We start from the raw sequence: 8004 nt of genomic DNA, 5'->3' as shown, positions 1-8004 counted from the left end.
TCGTCAGTTTTCTAAACTTTTGTTTTGTGATTTACTTTTGGGATATTATATCGTGTTGCGCAACCTCCTTTTTTAGCCAACATTTCCATCATCAGGGCAGATGTGCACAGATTTCAAATCATATCGGATCTCAAGAAGCATTATCACAAAAGGTAGTTTGTGATAATGTTTGTAGAAAAATGATACGAGAACCTATCAAAACATTTCAAAAGAACTCTCATTTAATTCATCGCTCTTATGTTTTAAATTTTAATCTTGTTTTTTTGCAGATTTGGGTTTGTTAAAATTAACATAAAACACTGCATATCTATGATTGTATTTTTAACATAAATTTATTACAATTTTTTATAGTATTTACTTTAAATAAATTAATTGCCTTTATACTAAATCTTAATATTGACCAATCTTGTCAAACCACTTGCTCTAGTACCATAAACTCTAAGCACATAATAAATGACTCCGTGGAATCGCACAAGGCCAAACGTCCTGATTGGCATTAGCTCCACGTTCGCCCTACTTCTTAATCCTTCCATCACTATTATTGACATCACGTCCATTTCCTACTCACTGTTTCATCAGATTACGTTAACAATGGCCACAATACTTACTTTCCTTTAACGATTCATGTCGATTGTGTATTTATTTTTGTAAAAACGTATCTATTTAATTAACATTTGATATTGGCAACTGTTTTACATGTAAATAATAACAAATTCTATGAACAGTATAACATTGTATACTGATTTGAATTTATTGAAAAGCAAATTGAATCCTTACGTATTTAACATCATAGACTAGTAGAATAGTAAATGTTGCAAGTTCTTTTTCCCACGCAATGTATGTTCATAAGTTTCTCTTTTTATAAATGGACACTGCAGGTCAAGGTGTTGATTGGTAAGTTTGATGGACTTTACAAATATGGATATCTATCTAGTTAGGGACATAAAAACTTTTTCATAAAAACTTTTTATAAGCTTTCTCATCCCTTCGTGTCATCATAACTCACGATCTCTCAAAAAACTTAGAAATTAAATTATCTTTAGCTTATATTATTTAATTCACGACTGGTCAATGGCTGAGTTGGCATCGCATTTGGGTCGCATCCAGGCGTAGAGTGTTCAATTCCTCAGCTGGCTAAATCTTCCATCACAACACAAGCAATATTTTCTGCTTACTGTGGTGGTAGCAGGAGATTTTCAAATATTTTCAGGTTATTCGTTACCCAGGAATGTCTTTCTTTCATTAAAAAAAAATAAGTATATTATTTGGCTATAGTAATTTATCATTCTATAGAACACATGTCCATATGTTCTATGATTTTATTTCCCCCTTAACATTTTGTAAAATATAATATGAGGCACAGATATAATAAAATTTTAAAGTTATATCAACTGTTATGTACCATAAGGGAGGGTTGTTTTGGAGAATTTGAACAATTCTTCAAATTTCAAAGTTAATTTTCAAGTTCTGTGAAAGATTTTTTCAAGTTATGTTATTATTTCGGTTAGCTACTAGCCTATAATTATATAACAACAGAACTTATATCGGACTTTCACATAACCTGAATATTAACGTTGAAATTTTATTAATTGTTCCAATTCTCCGAAACAACCCGTCCTAAGTCTCTTACTTGTGTACCATAAGTCTCTCTGATGTGATAACTAAAATTAAATCTCTGGGTATCTTGAAATCTGCGGGACCGGAATATTCCCACAATATTTATCAAAGAATGTATCAAAGTAATTGCTCTTCCATTACCAAACTTTTTAATATCTCTTTATCTAGTGGAAGTTTTCGTGACAAGTGGAAATCAGCTACTTAACTACAATTTTCAAAAAGGGTGTCAAAATTGATGTTTGTAATTACAGACCGATATGTATTCAATCCACCATAACAACTCTTTGAAAGCCTAATACTGGATAAACTAATTACACAAATAAAACCTGTTATATCACCTCACTGGTTTGGATTCATGTCAGGTAGAAGTACTTTCCAATTTAATTTTGTGTAGAAATTTATAACTAGTGCCTTTTAGGAAAAAAACAAGTGGACTCTGTTTATACTGATCTTAGAAAAGCCTATGATACAGTTTCCCATAAAATTCTTATTTGTAAACTAGAAAAGCTTGGTATACGCGGCAACATTTTAGCCTGGTTTAGGAGCTGACTTACTGGTACAAATTGTTAAAATATAATCGTCCCAATTAGAAAAAAATAATGCAACAAGTAGAGTCCCACAGGGTTCAACGTTACAAAAACATGTCATTATGTATTTATCTTACTTTTCACTGATAACTTCAAATTTTTTAGAACTGTTCAAAATATTTACCATTGTAAAAAACTGTTGATTTGGTGCGATGAAAACAGATTTTAATTAAATATCTCAAAATATCAAACAGTCTTGTAAAATTACACATATTAAAGACTTAGTCATCACTTTTTAATCAAATCTTTCATGACTCTTAACAACATAACGGAAATCTCTTACAAGGGATTACAAATTTAAGGATTTATAACTAGGTTAACTAGAGATTTCATCAATATTAAGTGAATAATCTGTTATATTTGGCCTTTGTTAGAAGTGAATTTGAATACAATTTTCCCATCTGGAACATACATAGCAGTATTCATGTACAAGCTATTCAAAGAGTATTAAATAAATTATTACGTTTTCTATGTTTTAAAATGGGTATTCCAGCAATTTTGTTGAACTACAAAACTTTTTTAAATTAAATAAATATGCTTAAATTTTCTGACAGAAGGATTTTTACTCACTTAGTATTTCTATATAAAAATCTAAATTATGCATTTGTTAATCCAGAATTGTTTGCACTGATAAGCTTTCGGATTCCACTGTGAACTACTAGAAGTCGTGATTTATTTCATTGCAGAAAATCTGGTACTAACTACCATATGTATTCCTCCTTGACCAGAATACTTATGGAGGGGAATAATTATAAAAAGTCAGTGGACATCTTTATTTATCACTGACAGTTTAGATATGTGTAGTAAATAAGTACTTCATTAATATATGATTTCTACTATTTATATATAAAAGCCTCTAAAAAGGGCGTTAATAAATAAATAAATACTTCATTTTAATTAACGGTATTAATATCTAAAAAAAAATCAACCCGAACATAAACATATCTATTTTAAAATGTCTTTAAAAAAATGGTCTGACTGACGATTGTACCTTCCTTCCCTTCCCAGCGACAGGGAAACCATCCGATTTCAGATTCATGAATATCCGCTTTCGTGTACATTATTGCCACCAAAAGTAGATAGAATGCATTGTCATCGATAACAAGTCTATCAACCGAGATTCAGCTCGATCAGTTATCGAGAAAGGTGATTTGCATTCATTTCAGTATATAAGGTTTTCAGCACTGGGGATACCCAACAAACAATAGTGTTATTCATATGATATGTGAGGGTAGTTAATGCTCATGTAATAATATTTGAGAGGATGAATTGCATCCAAAACTCTTCGAAAGCAGAAATTTGAATCAAGCATGAGACAACAGGTGTTATTAACCTAAATAATCAGACGGTCTTAATCGACAATATGATATATAACCTTGAAAACCATTAATGTATTATATTGTTGTATTTAGTCAATGTTGAAAACAGAAAAACAAAGACGCATTGTGGATCTTTTATAACCAGCCTACATTCACCAATACCTGTATGTCTATTATCCACCACAATTAAACTGTCAAGAACATATAAATACTATTAAAATACATGGCATGAAGTGAACTGTATTGTTCCACTGGACATTCAGAAGCGTACAATCAGATTGAATTAAGCTTTTGTGGACCCTCGAATAATGAAATGGTTACTCGTATTACGGCATAACCCGAGTAACAAGGAGCTTCATAAGACCTTATCACGTATAAAGGATCGCGGTTACAACTACATTTGTTTTATTTGAATAATTAATTGCATGAACACTTTTATTTTATATGTTTTTATGATAAGAATTCTTTTTAGAAGTATTAGAAGTTTTTTACCAAAAAAATTATAATAAAACACGAAAATACTTACTATTTACTTACTGACTAAAATAGATAAATGATAACTTATTTACGTTAAAGGTGAGCTTTTAATGTTACATGAAGCGTTCAGTTTCTTATTGATTCTTATTAATTAATCGAACCATGCCATGATGCGTGTTGAGAGCAGTAAGCAAAACTGAGGTTAGCTGAGATTAGTACCTGTTTTTAATAAATATAAAAACAAAGTAAGCTATATTATCTTAAATAATTTTAGTAATTATTAGCTTCACTTTATATCATATTGGTTTTATTATACAATTATTTAGTATATTAGTTATGCATATTATATTAACTTAAAATTAGTTTTTTTTCTAATTCACACCATTTTATATGTGCAACTATTTTTTCATGTTTTTCAATATTAGGTTTTACTATTATTGTTAAATATTTAGTTATTTTTTAATTATTTTTCATTATACTTGTAATCACAGTTTTATATTTGTGTATTCATAGATCTATTTTGCCCATACTAAAATGGATTACATCTAAATATACTAATTTATTTATACTTATTTCCTATATAATTTATTTATTTTTTATTTATTTATTTATTTATCTATCAATATAAAGGTTTTTACTTGTATTTATCGACATCTGTCTCACTAGGGTACACCTGGGTCGAGACAGACGTATACAGATACTTAAAGAATATTTACATTCATGACTAAATCAAGATCAAAATATAAATTACAAAGTTGTATACATTTTAGATTATGGAGTCAAAGATAAAAATATTTAGAATCATAAATTTTGATGTAAACATTATGAAACCTAATTAAAATAATTTGGATAATAAAAACGTCCAGAACAATAAAATCTGATGGAAAAATCATTAAAATTATGTAGGTAATAAAAACATTTAGGACAACAGAATTTGATGGTAGAATAATTCAAATATTTTGGGTAATAAAAACATTTGGAATTATTAAATTTGATGGTTTAATTTTCGGATGGTTTAGTTTTAAATTTAGTTTCTTTTGGAATTATAAATTGGATAATACAGATGTTCTCTTACTTACTCTGCATCATGTATCACTCTGTGTATATATATATAAAATATTTAATATTGAAGAATAAATACATTTAAAAAAAATGACTGCAGCATTGATTAGACGAAAAACATCGGAAGAAATGTAGTTAGTAAGATATTATATTTTTTTTAACATAGATACAAAAATAATAGAAGAAGGTGTACAAGGGTGGCCTTCTCTCAGAAATGGCTTGTCATTCTGATAACGACAATTTATTTGATTCTATTTTAATTTCTTGTGTCTAATCGCGTATTTTTATGATACAATATGTTGATTTCGACTGATTTTTTTAAGTAATTTTAAAAATCATTAAACGTGTTCATTACAACAACATATTATCATGTTCAGCTAAATATGAATTTCACAACTTGTTGGTGTGTAGAATATTAGGGTGCGAATAAGAAAATAAATCAAATCATCCACATTAATGGTTTTAATAATTATTTATTAAAATACATAACAATTAATGGCAATAGAATCAACGCACTAAGAATAAACTAATTTACAAGTAGTAAGGGTACGCTGAGAGAGGTGCGGCAAAGCCAGGGGCGTACGCGGAGTAAGCAGGTGCACCGAAAGCGGGGGCGGCAATAGAGGGGGCGAACGCGGGTCCGGCGATCAGCGGGGCGGGGGCGGCCAGCAGGGGTGCGGATTGGAAGAGGGGGGCGGCCTGGATAAGAGGGGCGGCCTGTATGAGTGGGGCGGGGGCGGCGATGGCGAAAGCAGCATTGTAGTTCCTGGCAATGACCTGGGAGCTGGTGGCCGTGACGAAGGGGGCGCCAGCAAGGAGGCCTGGGGCGGGTGCAGATGTGGTCAGAGCCAACACCATCGACAAGCAGACGATCTAAAAAGTTAAAAGATTGTAATAAAACTGATTGATATTCAACAATTCACTTCTCACAAGAATAAACAAGTAGTTTTGTGAAATTTTGATTACTCCGACTTGACAGCTTGCAATAGTCGCAACGCTCATGCTCTCTGGCGGAATAAAAAGGTACAGTCAAACACCGATACTGGTGAATCGAACTCAGAATCTCTGTCTTCCGGGACAACGATTCAATCCACTCATCCATTGTGACATACTTTTTTATTTCAAATTCAGAAATAACAAGATTTTCTTCAAATAATAGAGATCCTGGGTTTAAATCCCAGTGGCGACAGGTACCTTTTTTAAATTTCCTGTGTCGTGTTTTGTATCATGTTTCGTTTCGATTTATTAGTATTGTCTTCTATTTAATTACGAATTATTTAATTTTTACTGTGATTTAAAAACATTTTAAACAGGTAAAATGATGTTAAATATATTATCTGATATTATTTAAATTGATGATATGCTTACCACTTTGAAGAACATTTTTGTTTGGTTTTGGAGGAGATTGTTATCACTGAAGAGAACAGAGAGTAGTATGCCATTGTTAAATTCTCCAAAGCTATTTATACTATTGGTAGAGCTTAAGTCGCACTAATTATTCCGTTACCAAATATTTGTGATTAGTATTGACTGCGGAAGTCCACATCATGTAACGCGAATCAATATTTCAAAGGCTTGCGATTATCAGAGCACGCGTACCATTAGTTTTGGTAATTGCTATATTATACGAAGAAGCACATGCCTTTCTGTGTCGATTTTAGTTTCTGTAATTTAGACTTTTTTTAAATGTGCCACATCCCTCAATAGACTCATGTCCATGGAATTCATAACTAGGGGATAGAGGTGAACTATTAAGAGATGGAGAAAATAATAGGGTAGGTATAATGGGAAATATTTTTTGCAAAAATACATATATTCTTATTAATAGATATATTTAAAAATAAAAATAAAATTGATTTGTCCGAGGGTTTGACCTACATCCCCAAGAACTAAGCCAAATCCCAATTGGGTAGGACTGACATTTATTTCATGTTCGCTTTCGCATTCGTGATTGCCAATAAAAGTTGATAAAATGCATTTTCATTGACAACGAGTATATCTGCCGAGTTGCAGTTTGATCGGATGTTTGGAAGTGGGATAATTTCCACTCCCAAGATTTTGACTTGGGTGTTCGCAAATTAATACGATGATTTTTATTACGGTGCCTCATTTCTGTAAGTTTTTCGATATATGAAAATAAACCAATGTCTTGCTGCATTGAAGATCCCAGTTTTCTGTAAATTTCTTTAAATACATTATGAATATTGATTTAATTTCCACCATACATTGACATATCAAGAATGTATAATTCCTGTGAAAAAACGTGCATTAATTAATAAGAATTATTTTAATAAATCATACAGCACAGAAAGCATAAAATTATATGATAAAGTAAGAACTTGCAAGCACAATGAAAATGGAACATAATTCATTATTATTTCAACATTGGTTTTACGAAACTTGAGAAGTAAGTTATCTTAAATTATGTGCTCTTAGACAATAAGTGATTTTTTAATATTATATATTGAATTTTTTTAACATTATATCGTTATTTATTTAAGCTGTGCCGACTACCATACTAGTGTCGTACCCATATCATAAATAGATTATTTAATGATACTGTAATGGATTATGTAGAAATAAATAATATTAATCGTAACAAAAACAAAATTAAAATTGAATTATTAAAGATATTTTATAGAAAAGAGATATTTTTTAAAGTATATAATTAAAATGCATTTATAAGTGCAAGTACATAGTTAAAATATTCTAGATAAAATTTGGTGTAAATAGGCGCGCCTCCCCTCATCTTATTTTAAAAAATCCACACAAATTAAAAAAAAACTGTTTAATTTCTTTAAGAAATTAAGAACCTTCCTTTCAAATTAGGTTCGTATTTTAGGTTTAAAAATAATAGAAAACTAACCTAAAAACCCGCTTAACTATAAGAACATGGTCTCTGAAGTGAAGACGAAGAATTTGTCAAATATTAAGGAAAAGGC

The sequence above is a fragment of the Hesperophylax consimilis genome, chromosome 7 (assembly GCF_061612785.1).
Source record: "Hesperophylax consimilis isolate HC1 chromosome 7, BYU_Hcon_1.0, whole genome shotgun sequence".
NCBI lineage: Eukaryota > Metazoa > Arthropoda > Insecta > Trichoptera > Limnephilidae > Hesperophylax > Hesperophylax consimilis.
The sequence above is the reverse complement of the archived record's forward strand: the minus strand, read 5'-3'. Positions refer to the sequence as shown.